Source organism: Micropterus salmoides, unplaced genomic scaffold, assembly GCF_014851395.1.
Source record: "Micropterus salmoides isolate LMB-PRFRI ecotype aquatic unplaced genomic scaffold, ASM1485139v1 Ms_hic_scaffold_23, whole genome shotgun sequence".
NCBI classification, from domain to species: Eukaryota; Metazoa; Chordata; class Actinopteri; order Centrarchiformes; family Centrarchidae; genus Micropterus; species Micropterus salmoides.
In genome coordinates this window covers 17,222,019-17,241,135 of record NW_024041484.1, presented here as the reverse complement: position 1 = coordinate 17,241,135, position 19,117 = coordinate 17,222,019, and the positions used below count along the sequence as shown (strand labels likewise).

The 19,117-nt window shown below is 41.7% G+C and overlaps 1 long non-coding RNA gene across 2 annotated transcripts in view; it reads left to right on the top strand.

The window, feature by feature from the left end:
* Positions 1-4,323: 4,323 nt before the first annotated feature.
* Positions 4,324-19,117, top strand: part of LOC119918398 — a 269,760-nt gene continuing 254,966 nt past the window's right edge. The window contains exons 1-2 of one of the 2 annotated variants that reach the window (XR_005447437.1): positions 4,324-4,498; positions 5,283-5,788. This is a non-coding gene — a long non-coding RNA (uncharacterized LOC119918398). Of the gene's footprint in view, positions 4,499-5,282; positions 5,789-19,117 lie in introns of those variants that run through there. The other variant, XR_005447438.1, reaches the window with a different exon arrangement.

The following is a 19,117-nucleotide window of genomic DNA, read 5'->3' as shown; positions in this document are numbered from 1 at the left end:
GAGAGGAAAGGAAAACAGGAGGTAAGGAATCCAAAGAACAGTTTCTGTTGCCTCTCAGTTTAGAATTACTTGGCTTTTGCGGCAGGAGGTACAGACAGGCCATAATAAATTTTAGGAGAAGGTGACGGCAGCCCCAGGGTGAAATGTCCAATAGAAACAACAGCCAACTGTGTTTACTTCCTCCACCTCTCGTTTCGGCGTCATTATTCATCCTTCTCAGCGTGTGCCTGCCAGCCTCACCACCTCCAAACACAAAAAATGCAGATGCTCTTGAAATTTCAACCAGTGATTTATCAGGCCCTCCAGCAACATCTATACACTACTGTTGTTATTTAATTTGAATGAGACAAATCGATTAGGATGCGTGAAGTACATGTGTAACTGCAGATATGGTAGATGTAAACATTAACCTACTATTCTTTGAAGTTGCAATGTTGTATGTGTTTGTGAAATTAGCATCATAATTGATCCTAGACTGTGAACATCAGGGATACAGACTTCAACAAACAGTGGTGTGGGCAGTGGCTGCATGCCAGAAAATGCTATGGAATATTAATTAATTACAGTCAATCGCAGTTCCTCATGTCTTGTGTCATGATGGTGCTTTTTAATAATCCTTTTAATTAAAAAGCCATCAGAGATTAGCTCCTCAAAAATAATTTATCCACGTGTGCACATGAACTAGCAACCACATTAGGGTCTATTCACATTCATCATACACACAATGGTTATGCAGGCTTTTGTTGACATGTGTCCCTCTGAAATGTAATGCTTGGGCCTACCTGCCCTTTCCTGCACATTGATCATGGGTGACACAAAAACATTTTTTTTTGGACTGTATAAACAAATGCCTCATAATCAAAGTGAATGTTTAGTTATTTGATGTTTTGTTCTGAAATGATTTGTTTCTCACAAACTAATTAGTATTATCTCCAGAACACTCAAGGTGTTTTCCCTGTGTCCTTACGCCAAGGTTTATAGGTTCTTGAATGAAAATATGACAGCTAATGCTTGCTCATTAGTATTGCAGTATCAATATAGCGAGGGCCAAGTATGTCCCAAAACAGCAGAAAGGAATTGGCGAGAAACCGAGCGGCAACCTCAGTCATGTAACATTAACGTGTACAGTGATGTGAGGCCACAAGGTGATCGTGAATGGCTAATGAGGTCTACGGTGGAACCTTGTAGCAAACTTAATAAGTTGCTCCCAGACTCACCGGGGGCTCAGCGTGCTACCACGCACCGCCGGGGGAGGGATGAAATAATTTGCAAGGAGAGCAAAGATGGCAGCACAGTCTTTGTGTACAAGTGCTAATGAATAGAAAAATACAGCAAACAGAAGAGGGAAAATAAGAGCACCCAAGACTGACAGTACATATGCATGACAGAGTATGATGTGCAGAGATGTAACATAGAAGTTTTTTTTCAGTGCATTCAAGCAAAATACTGCTGCTGCTCCATTTATCAATTAAAGAACAGTTGTTGTGAAAATGTATTTATTTTAGGCATCTAAAGACATACTGATAGATCATTATTCACTCTAGCATTATAGATATACATATGTAGCAAATAGCAATATTTCTGACATCACCTCAGACTTATGCATCCAATCCATGCATGCAATCCATACCTTTGTATTTTTTCCTTTAATTTACATTAAACCAATGAGTTATCTTTTGGGGTCATATATTCTAGGCAGGACTCAGGACAAGCCTCGTTACTCACTACATACATCATCCACTGCCTGTATATAGTCATTGTACCTGAACCTGGCAGCAACTCAAACTTGAAAATGAGTGCCTGAAATGAGCTCCACATTCCACGCAGGCTGATTCTAACAAGGAAACTGGTGAGATAGCGTCCTCCACCCACAGCAACCTACCAGCATAGCCACAGGTGGGAGAGAGTGATAACATGCACCGCTACTTCGATCTGCTACTCTTGGTGAAATGTCTGGGAATGGTTCCTGGATGATCCAAGCCTGCTGACCCAAAGGTGCATGAAATACCTTAACACAGTCAATGACTGTGTAGCTGTTTTTGCAATGAGCCCATAACCATAACAGACACCTGCTATGAGCATCTGAAAAGACTTGCCAGAGCACACATTAAGCAATCCAGATTCGCCTCCATCCCACATGAAGCTAAAAAAAGCATTCTGCTGCACTATCCTGGGCCTAAAATTTAAGTTAATTTTATTTGTTTTGCCCAACATTACCAGGTCACTCTGGCCTTTAGGCCCAGATAACACACTTTTCAACCCAGGCCAAGCTTTCTTAAGAAGAGAAGGAACCACTCCAAGATGATGGCACACAAAGAAGAAAAAGAAAATGGGATGTTCTTATGTACTTTAGAAACAAGGGCTTTAGCTGAAGCATATGACCTCTTTGCTTTTAAAACGAACAGACAGCTCAAGTAGACAAACAGGGCACCTAAATCACATACCCACTGACCTGAAGTCAGTGGCAGCAACAATGCTATCTTCAAACACAGTAGATTAAGGGAAATCCCCTCAATAGACAAACTGCTCATGGGAGAGAGTCCTCAGCACCACAGGAGGCTTCTGTTGAGGCACAGATAGACCGCTGGTGTGGATCATCGTGGTGATTCAGGAGAATCGTCAGAAATGCGAATGCTCTGCCATGAGGAGAAAATATCCACTCCCACTTGCCTGATTCATGCTCAGATCCAGCTCAGACACTACTCATCTGAGGGTGTTCTGCCTCTGGACACAATATCATTACTGACCTAGGAGCCTGAACCCACGAATAGAATCTCCCCGCTGTCCGCTGCTCATATGAATTCCAGGAAGCTTTAACCTGTGAGGCACCCAGCTTGTCTGTCACTGGTCTAAAGGCGCCTAAAATCATGGGGTTGGGCCTGGGTGGAGAACTGGGCAGCTGCATAGGGAGGCTTTGTGTCCGACTGGAACATGTGATAGGATTATTTAAACACAAGGAAGAGACTGCATTTGTAGAACTGAGTTGATGTTGGACAAGGTTAGATGCCTAGAGAAGCTAATTCATAGATGGATGGATGGCCAGCCACCAAATCATTTAGTCCAGCCTTGTTTATCCTTTGCTGTTTTGTCTCAGATGCTCTTGTTTTTCACACGACTACTCAATTTCCTGGCAATACCAGCACAATGAGGAGGAAAAAAGCGCGTGCCAAATCAATATGAATCCTCACAGGATTAATTTGCAGCTGATCATGTCTCTATCTTGGCAAATGGTCACATAATCTTCCAACTTCCAAATAAACAACCAACATAATTGACTTTGCTGACTTGGCAGGAGCGGAATATATTGGATTATGCTTTGCATATACAGGCTACGTCATTTGAAAGAGGACAGGAGAGTTGTAAAACAGTCAAAACAGCCACAAATAAAACTACAAACAGACGGCGGTTGTCAACCCGTAGTGACCGCTGTTAATGGATACTCTTGTGCACCATTGAGGCTGTTGGTTAATATAAATGAAAGGTGCGTGCTATTGAAAAGGCCATATTTATTCTCATATTTGCTTAGTGAACCAAGCAACTGCAGACAGGCCTCCATCAATATCACTTTGCCCCACCCGCCAGGCTCCGCTATCTTCTTATTGGATGTTAACGATGTCTACACCTGCGCCTGTGGTGGCAGACCCCCGCTTTGGACCGCTGCCATCGCTCATGATGGTGCTGGCTCACAGGCCGGGACGCAACTGGCAGGCCAAACCAGCCGGCATCTGTTGGGGGTCGGCTGGGCCATGGCTCTGAAGAGCCCGGCTGCCTGCAGCGATTTATTACTGGACACAAGTCGTTTCTTTTCCCCCGCATCTCTCCCTCCACCCAGGAACTCCATTGTACAGGCTGAGTGGAGGCTTAATCAGAGCTGACATGCTGAGTGTCCTTGGGTGGACTGACATAGCTATTGCAGGTGTGTGTGTGTGTGTGTGTGTGTGTGTAGGTTGTCTGGAGGCAGAGAGAGACGCGTCCTGTATTATAAGCAGCAAAGTGAAAGGATACAGCAACAAATGTCTTTATGCTATCCTCGCAACGTTCCTTGACTTGTCCAGGAATACAGCAAGTTGGGCAATGACAGGGAGATTACGCAATGCAAGTGAGGCAGCTTTTGGTGTCTGTGTTTGTGTGAATAACCAAGTATGTGCCCATATATATATATATATATATATATACATATATGGAAACGTGTTTACACCTGAAAGCCAAATAAACATAAATGCATGCATTTCATTGATAGCTGAGCTCTGCCTCTGAGTGTTTTTTGATTCTGAATCGGTTGTTGTTGTGGTCTCTCTCTCTCTCTCCCTCTCTACTAGGTGTGAGAGAATAACACACTGCAGCAACGAGAATACGTCTGGGACATCTTCTAACATCTGCCTGCATTTCTCTGACCTTCCCCTCAGTGCTCTAGGACTAGGACTTTCTCTCTTTCTCCACGTCTCCCTTTGCTTCTCTCTTTCTCTCCTTCAATGGACAGAGTTTGATGTTCTATCAGGTATCCCTTCAAAATCATTCTAAAAATGTATTTTCAATCAAATTCCTAAATTTTTTTCCATCCAATTTAATCTTCAAATCATGCTTGTTATTGTCAAACAAATGTGAAAAGTATGATTCTTTTCAGGAAACTTTAATCCGCTCACATCAGCATGGAATATTATGAAACATGAATCTACATGAGTTTTGTGTCTTATGACAGTGGTCCCTGAGGAGGTGCTACATGAGTACAAGGTGTAGGGATTGCTGTGGTGTCCCATGCATTTGCTGTACACTCTGAATAAGTGCTGCATCTGGCATAAAAGTCAAGCACGGTGAATGTGGGCACTGTACTCTGACAAGGGTGTGCCCCTTATCACCTTTCATGTTTGCATGTTTATGCACAAGATATCAAAATGCTGCAGAGGTCTGGATAGTCCAGTTGGATGACATTATGGTGGCATCTCTCTTGTTTGCTGATGATGTTGTCCGTCTGGCTTTGTCAGATCGTCACCTCTAATATGCACTGGAGGGGCTTACAGGTTGAGTGTGATGCCGTCAGAAATAGTAGACCATGAGACATTTTTTCTCATCTGAAAAATGTAGATTACTTAGTCCATGTCAAAGGGAAGCGGCCACTCTGAAACAACTATGACCAACCTTTTCAATACTTCAGGCCAATGTTCAGACCATGAATCTTTTGTAGCTCTAATGGCACATATGTAATAAGCAAGCACTACATTTTATATGCCGCCCAAGCAACAAACGTTTGGACACCAAATGGTTCTGTTCTACCCTTTTTACAGACTTGAAGTGTAGCTGACTTGGAAATGGATGGGCAAGAAAATGATCTCACTGTAGATTTAAGATTTTCTTCACTTTATTTCATCTTATTTGAATTCTGAACACTTTTTCTTTTATGGCGGTACCTTATTTTCTGAATTCTAATTTTACTTCCATTTGTAGACTTTTTCAGTCCATCAACAACATCAGGTTATCTCCTTTTCATTGCTTGTCTTCCTGTTTTTCCTGCCAACTTCCACAGATGTACTTTTTTTTTACTATTTGTTTCTCCCTTTTATTAAAGTCTTTTCATTGTTGCCTTTGCTTCCCCAACATATGTTTCTCCCAAGTGCCCCTGTGCTCACTCAAGTATTTTGCTGATGTTGCATGTGTTTCCTACCAATATTGGGCATAGCTATCAGCACAACTTGATCTTTTGTTTCTAACCAAGATCTCCAAGATGTGTCAATGTTACACAATATATACAGTATTTCTGTGGAGAATATTGATAAACACTTCCTGACTGCTGCTTTGAAATTTCATGTTTCTTCAAAAAAAATTCCAAATGACCAGAGCACATTAGTTTTCTAAGGGGTGGCTTCATTAAGATGGATCAGCTTTCACTGGAAGTTCATTCCTTAGGGTCGTTACTTACTAACTAACTCTGAGCATGAAGGAAGGAGGGAAGAAGTGACTGAGAGATAGTGACAGGGGAGTGGGTGGGTGGTTCTGAGATTTTGCCACATCATCCCCCTGGTTGTTAGTTGCATGTTCTTGCTGTAATGAGGCAGCTGAAACCTCAGTGGCCGTTAAAGACCACAATTAACATGTGTGAGCATGCTGGTCCTGACGAGACGGGTGTCAAACTGAGAGACGCTAATTGGCTCTCTGGCGTAATAGAACCACCATCCTGCAAGCAAATGGAGAAACACATACAGAGTGACACTGACAATAATGCACACAGTCACAAACTATAGTCAAAGACGTATAACATCTCAGAATTGGAATTAAACTGTGTCCCTGAATTGGAGAATTGAATGGTCATAGTGATTCTATGTATGGATGTGCATTTGTGTGCACCTAGGATGCTCCCTCAACCACCTCCACTCATATACATGGCACCAGGCAATCCTTCATTAATTAGAATGAATGCATCACCAAGATGAATAAAGTGATAATGAAGTTAAAGGGATAGTTTTGGTATTTTAAAGTGAGGTTTGAGGTATTTATCCATAGTCCATACTTACAGAAGACGGCGGTCAGTGCACCTCAAGTTTGGAGAAGCAGACAGAAGTCCTGGTAGGGAAGCAGAGCAATGCACTACTGTGGGCAGGGGCAGCAAAAAAACTTAATTAGCCACATAAAAATGGTGAAAATCTTTGGTGTGACATGAAACTAGTTGCTTCAGGTTAATGTGACATTCCTTTAAGCCCATGAAGAGAGACCTTGTGCTTATCATGGATGTTTGCACTTGATTTTCTGTCTTTTTTTTTTTTAGCTGAAATATATTCTGATCGTGTTTTCACCGCTTTTGGAAAGTCTCCAGTTTGAGTTTCAGAGCAGGGAAGTGCAGGGAGAGTCTGGGGTAAACAGACCTGACTGTTTTTTTTCATGTGTGTTTTCATTTGGATTTTAATGTTATCCTTTTGTCAAATGTTTTTCTGTTCTCAGCCATGCCATAATGTCAGGCTTTCGAATTACTGGTTCATACTGGAGGATTCTATGGACAAGGCAGTCATTTTGTAAATACAGTATCTGTGCACGCAGATTGGGCTTACCGTGTGTGTGTGTGTGTGTGTGTGCTTGCAATCCTGTTTGTGGGTGTGAAGCAAAGGCAGAGCTGCAGTAAATACAGTATCTGTGTATGGTGTGCATGTGTGTGTGCTGTGTATCTATAAAAGAGACAGATGGCATGGTAAAGAGAGCTGGTGAAATGAAAAGTGGCCTATAAAATGTTTCAGTCATCCATTTCTTAAATGTTGCATGCTTTGATGCCTCATCCCAAAAAAGACAAGCAGTTTCCACGGAAATTCAACATTTACTTTTATGGAACCCATTACAAGTCGATACATTTTTGTGACTTAGCAAGGCAATAACTTGTCTTCTAAGATGTGCTGCTGTGTGATGTATTGTTTTATTTCCTATTCTCTCTTGCTTTTGTATTATCAGCACCCAACAAGTTTGCACTTATCTGATCCTTACTCTCCTTCACATTTATCTCCTCTCATTCTCTCCTGCGTTTCCTCCCAAAGCTGGGTGACCTCTCTCGTACTTCTCTGTCTCTGTGGAGTTTTAAACAGATAGCTAAGGAAAAGTTTAGCATGCCTTTAAGGGATAATTATCAAACAGTAAAACTCCCACACAGCACTCGCTGGGTAATTACATTTCCCCCACATCTCCTCTTTTTTTCCTGAAATGAAACCATCAGTTTTTAAAGCTTTGACAATCGACGATTCCCCGGCGTGCTAGCCCCTGAGACTTCTGAATAAAAACTGTAAGAAAACTGTGGAAAGTGTTGCCCATTATGCTGCCGCTTAAAGGTTTTCTTCCGCTCGCACATTTTGTTTTTCTTTGTGTTTCTCTCTCCCTCTCGCACTCTTCTCTCGCTTGGTCTCACATTCACACAAACAACAGCACAGTCCATTTGCATTCTGGGCAATTACATTCAATTTGTAAACCGGCGCTGAACTTTAGTAGAATTAGATTTTGCTAACAGGCCTAATGACATTTAATGGAGCATGATTTATTCATTTCTCCTTTCATCAGGTCAAGATATGCCACAACTGGGAATTGAATAATAGCAGATGTTTTTGTTTGCAGTATTTTCCCTGCTGTCAAATCCTCACTCTGTTGTTGCTGAACCAGCAAACCTGTTACCAAGATGGTGCCCAGGCCCAGGCCCCTGATAACCTTCTATTGCTTATTGATGTAACAATCCAATATTCAAAAATGAATTCACCGCAACAATAATCTTATGCTTAGGCATCTAATATGACATTGAAGCCTTGAGGGAAAGACTTTTTCTGCCAGTCAAAGCTTCAAATTATTTCTTACATCTGTTCTATAGCCAAGATCAAGAGAGGCAATTGCATGTTACACTGTATGTAACTTTCAGATCTACTTACGGTTATGCACAGCTTTCTTTGTTATGCTTACTTTTGGTATCATTTTGATCCATTCAGCACATGCCTGTCCTTTTAAAGAAAACAAAGTTATTTGAATTTTAAAAAATTGTGTGGCAGGCTCTCAGTGTGTCATTATTCATATGTATTGTGATCTATCATTCTCTCTGAAGATGTTTTCTCTTTCACACACTGTCATATTGTCTTTGTCCTTACGGAATTGTTCTATTACTCTTGCAAAGACAACTGCTAGACTCTGCTGGCTACACGTATATTAATCTCTACATCCCAATACTGCTTCCTTAAGCACATTTTTCCTCTGGGGGAGAAGGCGACTAGACAAACAAAAATAAAGTGTTTGTTTAAAAAAAAGAAAGAAAATACAATAAAAAATAACAGATTGACAATGGAGCAGGCTGACAGAGTGGAATGAAACAACGTAATGATCAGGATGGGGACAGCTTGGCTACCAACAAGTGCCAGCCTGCTCGCCTGCCAGGCCAGTCAGCACCCAAATGCATTCAAATGATATTCAAGCATCTGTCTTTGAGATTTTCCAACACAAATCAAGTATATTAAAGATGGATACTTCCTCTGTTGCTTTGTGAATCGTTCCCCCCCCACACACACATACACACATATTCTCTTTCACTGGTGTTTTGTGTACATGTTTCAATTTGGTGAAGCAGCTTTCTCTCTGAAACAATAGACTCTTTCAGATATGTTAATTTCTTCTAGCAGCATCCCTGCTCCCCCAGCACCCTCCTTCATTTTCCAAGGTGTTCTTATTTAGGGAGATGATAGTGCCTTGGGACATAGTCAGGCAGGTTGGGAGACAGACAGAACAGGTGCTTCTCTTTCCTCCCTCTATCTTTGTTTCTTACTATCTACCTAAAATGAGTGAAGTTCCTCCCCACACATCATCACAGCACCTGTCCTTGTCATCTAGATGACGAATAGGAATCAGGTTGTGTCTGCAGTCTGCTATCTCTATTGTGTTTTCTGGCTGTTGGTGGAACTGTGCTTATCAGATCCGAGAACAGTACCTGACCGACATCTCAGCGGCAGTCCAGAATGCATATTTATAGCCGTTATGGCAGGAAGTACAGCCTGGAATGGTTAAAAAAAATGGTACACTTACTTGAAGGAGACATATCTTCTATATGTTATGTGTTCTAGCCTGTCACTTTTACTGATTGAAATTTCAAACTTGTTTCTTTTTATTCATGGAGCTTTACACAGATAACTTTGAGATTCATACTTTCTATATCCATTCCTTCCTCATACACTCTTGACTTCTTCAATTGAAGTTTCCATATTTCCTCTTTCTCTTTACACCCACACGTACATGCACACCCTTAGTGCACATACATTAATTCACTTCAGACTTTATCCCTGTAGCCCCTCATGCAGCAGTGCAGAACATTCATCTACATTGATCAAGGCAGTCTATCTGCACCACTGTTCGTCCTTCTCCCCTCATGCTGCTTAATGAACTTGCTGGGACTTATTGTAGCTGAACAGACACCTATGCTCATACCAATGAGCCACTGTAGGCCCCGCTGCCATCAACTTTTGATGTAGTTACCCCCAGATACGTGCAGGTAAAGTCCTTCAGGTTGAGGATTGAGGGTCTTAAGGTGCCATGATTGGCAGACGAATTTAAAGCTGCTCGTTAAGCCCACATCAGTGTGATTGGGACAGTTTAGCTTCGCTCCATTCTGCGGGATTCAGCAGACCTCCGTGGAGGGAATGCTTGATCGTGACTAAACTATTTTATCTCCACCTTTCTCTACCTGATTGTCTTAATGTTTGAAATAGAGATGTCATCACAGACAGACTGTGGGTTGTAGGTATGGAGAACACCTGTCTCCTCCACCTATGTTCCCATCAAGACAAACTTGTGCACCTCAATACTTGTAGAGTATTCATGCAATATGTGAAGGGCGGTATGACAATATACTGTAGATCATGTGACTAGAACTGAAACAACTGATGAGTTTGTCGACTGCTTTACGACAGTATTGGAGTAACTTAACTTTACTTCAGACTCATTTTTCCCTGTTAAGTTCTTAAAGGTTTCCTGCAAAGAACTATAGCTGTGTCTCAATTAGGATTCTTCCATTAGTAAACTAACATGTAGTACACTGTGTACACTATGTACTTACTTGTGCAGTGCATGAATTTCAGGGTAATGTTATCTCACATCAAACACGGCCTTTGTTCAATTAAACAAAATGACGATGGCAGTCTTCTTCCTTGTTTTTTTCTTCTTATTCTTGGCAAATTGACCCTTTGCTAAGCAACAACCCCCTTAGTTACTGTTGCTAAGTCTGTTAAACTGTCTGACCCATCGGACTTATCACAGCGCTGCCACTGTCTATAACTGCACTCTCTGAAGAAATCTTGTCTAATTTTTTGAAAAAAGTCTGAGAGGAGACATGCTTGATTATACATTTGAAGGTTGTATTCAGGCTGTCAAACTGTGTGAAACGCATAAAGACAGAAGCTAAAGCCTACAGATCAGAGTAAAAGTGAACCACCGCATCACCTGACGAATGAGACAAAGGACAATGATATTAAGAATCAACACTATTCCTGTAAAGCTGGTTAGGTCTCTTCACTATTACAATCATTAAAAAGCAAAAAGATTGATTCATTCAGGAGTAAGTTAAGTTAGGTAGCATTAGCTAACAAACATTACATTAGAAACAATCCACAGTCTACATTTTCTGGATTTGTTTTAGGTTTTGGAAAGGGAATAAATCGTACTTCTCCTTTTAACCTCTCTGGGTAGCGACTGTAACTATTACAAGTGCTCCAGGAACAGCGTTTGACCAGATCTTGTAAAAATACAGTAAAAAAAAAAAGCTAGAAAATGACGCCTTTTGCATACGAGTCTATGGAGCTCAGCCATGAAAGTGTAGGACCTCAGTTAGAGCAAGTCCTATACTGCGCTGTGATTGGCCAGCTGCGTATACAGGACGTGGCTTAGCGAAGGATCAATTGTAACTGGGCTGATAATTATCACAACTGTTGAGGGTGACAGTGTCCAAAGTTCCACACTCAACTTTTTGACTGTCATCGACAGGGCTGGGAATTAACACCCGCCAAGCCCCAAATGCAGGTAGATTTTCCGTTTGGCGACAAAATGTTGGAAGACTTTCTGCCACATTGGTGAGTAAATGTATTTGGCATGATATCACCATATCTATTTGACCTAGCAGCAGACCGGCTTTTTTATTTGTTATGTGTCCCTTGCCCCTTCTAACAAGGGAACTAAAATCGTGAAACACACGGATTAAAAGGGGTGTTCATTGGTTGTTTATGTTCATGTCATGTTACTTGTGTTTGTTTGGGTTACCAAATGAAAGGAGGCTGAAGCAGAACATAAAAGGTCAGTCCAGTCTAGTGTTTGATACACTGTGAGATCTTATGGTCCAACTGTCCTTCCCAGAGATCAAGGAGCGTGATCCATAGACTGGTTTAAAAAAAAAAAAATGTTGATCCCACAAAAGCTGTGATGCTGTGGCACCAGGACTCAGAAACAGGAGGCCAGACTTTTCTGGACCGTGCAAAGAGGGGTATTGTAGAAAGTGGGTAGGATGAGGAAGTTTAAGTTGAATGATAAAGCATGATTAAGAGTAAGCAGTGATGAGATCTAAGTTGAATGATAAATAAACATCTTGTAAGTTTAGAAAACAATTTACTGTTATGTCTTACATAGCATTACATTTAATAGCAATAATGTAATTTAGCTTAAAATTTCACTCTGACCTTATCTCAAATGTATATGTCACACAAAAAGGCAATTTATTATTTTGGCCAGTAAACAATATGCTTGGCCGGTGGATTTCTTTTGTCTGCCAGTCCCCTTGGCAGGTGAGCCAAAAAATTAATTTCCACCCCTGGTTATGGGTACACCATCCAGGTACTGATTGCATTTATGCCATAGCAAGTTATAAGTATAGAAGATACAAATTGAGACACAGCATATGTTACTGTAACCTAATTATAGCGAAAATATAGACAAAGTTCTGAGACTGTTATTTTTGTAAGCTTAATTAGTATGTATTGGGTTTAGAGGAATTTTCATCAATGAGTTAATGAACCTTTTGTTTGTTTTTACCTTTTTAATTCATCCAAATGACCCAAAACAGCAATTTCAATGTGAATATTTCACCTAGAAACAGTTTCTCAATTAAATTCCTGTCCCAATATACTGAATATTGCTCTTTCAATATGAAATAACATATTCAGAGACAGAAGGTTTTATTGATTTTTTCCCACCCCTAGAGCCCAGCCACCTTACCTGAATCAAATGCCAGTGACCTTCATCTACATCAGTCAAAGCCAACAGGAGGCGATGTGTCTAATTGAGGAAGGTGAATGAGACTCATAGCACCTCATCACTATGCCAGTGACATAATTACAACACATCTCCATTGCTCCCAAGGCAGTGACAGTGACCATTCACTCGAGTTATGCAGTTGTCAGACCGCTTAATCTGTGGCCTTACCTAAGCATTCGTTATCTCTGACATATTGCAATTAGCTGTGTCTACCGCGATGATATTGATCATGCCTGCAGATGGAGGAGGGCTGACGCTTATCCACCTGCACACACAAACAAACTGTAGACATGCACACATGTGCGCCAAGACACAAATAACACACACAAACTCTGCTGTCATTCTATGGGCAGTAACTGCACTGAATGAGGGGTCTTTCTTTCTTTCTCTGTCTGCCTTTCCATTTATATCTCCATCCAAAACCACCTCATCCATCCATTTCTGACCTCCCTCCCCTCTGTCTTCTTTTTTGTTGCTTTCCTTTCTTAGTCAAAATGCTATAAGCCCAGCACCATGGTGTTGGTGAAAAGCACTTAATAACTTTGGCAAATTAAATTTTTTACATGTGTGCACATGCATCTCGTTTAGTGGCGTGTGTGTGTGAGCAAATTTTGGTATGGTGGGGGGGGGGAGTTAAAAGAGAGGAAGATTCACCCAGTTCCTTTTCCATTATCGCCTCATTATAAAACTGTGGGGTTCTCTGAGTGCACGGATGAACTGCGGCGAGTATTCCCTTTGAAAATGGAACTAATGCCCTGACTCAGACTACAAATTACTCTGCAGATTTTCATTACTGCTGCCTAGCAGCCAGTTTTGAACCAGTGACCTCTGGCCTATTGGACGAGTTCATGTTCCTGTCTTGTTTCAAGATGCTCTGACATTTGATACCTGCAGGAAAAAGTAGACAATCTCTGAACAGTCCAGTTAGGATACAACTCTGTACGTATAGTTTTATAGTCTGCTCTTTCAAAATTCAATCAATGTATGTTTTCATCTGCAACTGTCATTCACTCACTTATTCACTTACTCACACATTGTTAATTTGGCCACAGTGTGGGCAAGATAGTGAATATTTATATTATAGTCTTGATAGTTTTGCTGGATGTAGAAGCACTTTTTGCATTTGTATCTCCAACCACACTATCACAATTTATTATTTCATAGGTGTATATGCGTATTTATATTAGTGTTGTCAAAAATATTGATTTTTTGATACATATCGATTCTGGTGTTAATACTCATTTTCAATACTAAAAATGCGCTTCTCTTCTGTTCTCACGACAGCGAGTTGACACACATCGGTACAGTGCAGTCACTGTGGTTGAATCGCGTAATTTTTTTTCCTGCCATAGTTTTGAGAAGTTCCGCCCTGCTGTGCTGTGATTGGCTTGTTCTTCTCACTTTTGATTGTATGCTGGCACATGGTACAAGCAAGACCATATGCAAGCGATGGTACAAAGCAGTGCAGAGCTAATAAAAGGCACACAACCAGTTGAACAAAGCATCCAAAGGACCGCCTCTCCAACCTTTATATGGAGACGTCTTCCCTTTTAACATCACTGAAGTATTAAACATGATGACCCGGTAAACCATTGTTGGTAAGGTAGTTGTCGTGTTGTTGGCCCAACAGACATTTGTAATTCTCAAAACTAATCTTATCCCCCCCTCCGAGCTATCCGCATAGCTGTCAACATTGGAATTTGAAAATAATGGAAATAATAAGGGGACAACGCAATGAAAGATGTTCTTATATATTCTTTATAACTTTTCTAACATTTTATTAATTAAATCCTCAAGCAAGAAACACAGTCTACATAGGTCTCTAATGTGTTAATGCTAAGTACTAACTTGTCAATAATCATCAGAAGAATTACTGTAGGTTATAATTTTTTCAATTTGCACGTATTTTGAGGGCAATATGCAAGTGCAGTGCATCATCCAACTCCTCCTCCTCACTGGTACAGCTAATATTCTACATACTGCCACCAAATAGGGATAAAAATAAGGGAAATATAAGGGGAAAGATTTAAACAGGATGACACTGTGATAGAACAGTAAAATAGAGGATAATCCCTGGAAAAACAGGAGGGTTGAAAAAACATTATTTAAGATAATTTGCAGCACACACAAAGAAACAGATTTAGGATAATAAACACAAATGAAGATACCTGTTTGTGCAAAAGAACGCCTCAAATATGTTGTACAGTTTAATCGTGAATCATATTAATTAATAGGCTACTTGCATGCAGTGCAATTTATTCTCTTAAATAAGATAAACAGGAGGACAAATTATATTTAAATTGATGCAGTTTTTAATACAAATACATCATGTAGCATATTGTTATCACATGTTCGTTGCCTTATTGAGCCAAACACTGTGCCCTAGCATGTGCATGTGATGCGCTGCTTGTAAAAATGTTATGGAAAATATAACACTCTTTTATTAAGTAAATCTTTCAGTGTGCTGCTTATGTCATTTACAACAAGTCATATTTCTTGAAACTCATCGGCAGCCTTGTTAAGTGAGTGGACGTTTGTATAGCCTAAATAAATGTTTAAACACAACTGGAATGCATTTAGTTTACTCTCTTTTTAAATGAGGGAATCCAAATTAGTACTGGGTCAAGCTACAAGAACTCTGGTGCCGCCTTTCCTCCAGTGCACAAGCGTTGCATGAAAGTGTGTTTTTTACCCACCAAACTACATGCTTCAGCTTCACCAAAAGGAATGTCAGTGTCACACTGACTTAAATTTTGTTTTACAGCTTTTCTGTCAGAATTTGCTGTCCTTTTCTTCATGCAGCCAGTATATATTAATATTAATGAGGGGCGTTTCACTGACCATTTATAGGCAACTATGGGTGTTTAAGGGGTCGGACATGGAGCTCCCTCACATGCGCCACATTTCAAGTTGATTGTGATGTATAAAGGGAACATTGCTTACAAGTAGGGCTGAAACGATTCATCGATATAATCGATTAATAAAATGAATCGACACAAATTCTTTGCATCAATGCTTCGTTTAATCCATGTAACTTTACAGCACAGTGTTTCACAGGGACATATATTACTGTCGCACATCGCACTTACGCTGTGAACACGACGTGATTATATTATAATGGAGCTGTTTGCAAAGTGGAGGAAGAGAGAGAAAATAGCAAGAAGAAAGTGTCCAAAGTATGGGATTATTTCAAGCTAAAGAAAACAACAACTCTGTAATGTCACCGTTCGTCCACTGTAAAACGAAACTTATGTTGCCTCCGCAACAGCACAATGGCACCTGATCAGAAAGCACCGGTGTTCTGCCAGTGGACCACAGACAAGGTAACAGTAACAGCAACTTTAGTATTTAACTGAAATCATGATTGATTGTTGAGTTGAAGGCTAGCCAAAGTAAGCTGCAGACCTCAGCTGAAAATGTACACATGTGCGTTTGTTGTTCTGTTCCTTGAGTTGTTGTTGTTTTTATTTTTTTTTAAACCTGTCCTGCCCAGCAGCCTGGTATAGAGTATGATGACCTGGATACCATATTGTGCCAGACAGATTTTACTTTAACTAGAGAGTATTAATATACTCCTTTTGTCTGTTTTATTATTTATTTAATTATGTATTGATTAGTCACCGGGCCGGACAGGGGGGCAGACACAGGGATGGGGGCGCACAAACAGACAGCACAGAGAAAGGACAAGACCTGCAAGAGAAGGGGGATGGAAGGTGGGGACAACAGGGAAAAGCAGAGGGAAACACCAATTGCAGAAAGCAACGAAACCTGCAACAAAACCTCTTTTGCCACCTGCAGGAGAAAAACAACAACAAACACAAACAAAAACAAACAATAATAGTAAAAGACAACCAGCTGATAAGCAGCAATAAACAGCTGACATAGTAAGACAACTAAGAGAATAATGAAAACAAGAAACAGTCGAGCTGGAATAATAACAATTAATTTAAATGAGTAACTGAAAGAAAAGCATCAGGAATAATTCTACCAGGGACAACCTAAATTTGTTTGTGTCTATGTGTGAGACTGTGTGTGTCTGTGTGCGTGTGGGTACATGTGTCTGTATGTGTGTGTGTAAATGTGTGTGCGCATAAGCCTGTTAAAGAATGTAGTTGTTAGTGAGAGTGGGATGCCACGACTGTGCCACACCTACCCCAGCAACAGGCAGGCAAGAACTCCAGTAGCCAATAGGGGTGGGAGAAAATAAAAAAAAATAAAAAAATAAAAAAACAAAGACTCTCAGATGCACGGGACCGACTGCCGCGCGCACACAACATAGGCCAGTGCCCCCCCCCCACCCAGCACCCCACCACCGCGCAGCGAACGAGAGAGAGAGAGAGAGTCCCAGCCCGGCAGCAAATGCGGCGCGCAGGTCACCGTGCACCGACCAATAAAAGTCCGCCGTCTGCCGTCCCCCGCGGGAAAAAACTAAGGCCGCCGGCGCCAGCCGACATCCCCCTGGCCGCCGTGCAACACCAGCCAAGCCAGCAATGAGGCAAAATCAACCAGCTCAGCTGCATGCCACCACCAACCCACCCACCTGTCAAGGGCCGAGAACTCCAGGCACAAGCCCAGAGTGCAAGCCGCAGCCCCCGAGGCCGATTTCATCCCTGGACGGGGGCCCAACCCCCCCAGACAAGCACCCCCAAGGAGGAGCACCAAAACCTACCCCGACAACAACGGCCATGTGCCCCAGAGACTCCCGAATGCCCCCACTGTGAGAAAGCCGGCAGGGGGAAGCAGCGGGCCCAGGGACACACCACCCGCCCAGAAATGAGCAAAAGCCAGAAGCCCGAGTCCCGAGATCCCTAGGTTCAGAGCGGGCCCCCCCCCCCATCCCCCCCCCCCCCCTCAGGCCAGAAGACCCCCACCCCTGCGCCCTTCCCTCCCTAGCAGCAAAGCATCCCACACACACACCCCCACCGTCCCCAAAGAAAAGACACAGCGATCACCCCGCGACAGCAGCAACAAATGTAATACAAATACAGGATACAAATGAAATACAATTATCAGGATGCACAGCATGCACACAGGACAGAGCCACACACCAGCCCAGTCCAGGCCCGCACCTGATGCCCCCAACCCCCGACAAGCACGCAAGCCAATCACGACCTACAGGTGAGCCAACCAACACTACCCCGCTACCAATCTAACTAGTGCCACACAAGAGCCAAGTAATGCGCTGCACAGGAGAGATGCCAGCCAGCGCATACTGCCCCCATCCCCCCCGCAGGTGGGGAGACCACAGACCCCCACCCACAGCTACACCGTGACCCACACCGCGCGTTCACCACCGGACCGAAACCCACCCCAACCCCCACTGCCATCTAGCATGAATTATGGATTTAAAATTCCAGAAATCTATTATGGCTAATTCCATATTGTGCCACTAGATCCTGGAATGGAATAAAGTTACTGCCTTGCATTACATGCTCTAGATGTCTTATCCCTTTGTCATACCACAGTGGGGAATTTAGTGTTTTCTTATTTTGCAGGATGTCAGGATTATTCCAAATTGGGGTAAATCTGCATGGGATAGGTGAAGACCCAGATATTTTGAGAAGTTTCCACCAAGCTGCCAAGGAAGTGCTTATGTTAATGCTTTTAAGCAGGTATGACGTTTGATGCTGGAACTGATGAATGGCATATCGGAAATTTTAATTTCCTTACAGAATGTTTGTTCTATGTCCATCCATGAGTGGGCCAGGGGGCTCTGATTGATCCATTTTGAGATATATTGTAGTCTATTGGACAGGAAGTAATGATAAAAATTTGGCAGTTCTAAACCACCACAGTCTTTTGCTTTTTGCATAGTTTTTAAACTGATTCGTGGGGGTTTATTTTTCCACAAAAATTTTGAGATGTTTGAGTCCAGTGATTTGAACCAGACAGCAGAGGGTTTGGTGGGTAACATTGAAAACAGGTAACTGATTTTAGGTAGGACCATCATTTTTATGGTGCAGACTCTTCCCATGAGTGATATAGATAATGATGTCCACCGTACAAGGTCATCCTCTATTGATTTAAGTAAAGGCGTGTAGTTTAGCCATGTCAGTTCTGACAGCCTGGAGGAAATATTGACACCCAGATATTTAATATTCCCAGACTTTAGCGGTGTGGTAGATATACTCTGGAAATCACACTTTACAGGTAAAACTATGGATTTACTCCAGTTAATGGAGTAGTCTGAGATGGATGAGAATTTATCTATCTATCTAAGTGTGATTGTCTCAGAAAGAGAAGTTTGTGAGTTTAGGAGGAGAAGTAATACATCATCTGCATAAAGGCTTATCTTGTGGTGTATATTTTCTGTTTGAATTCCTTTAATATTATTATTTTGTCTGATAGCAGCTGCTAGCGGTTCTATAAAAATAGCAAATAGCGA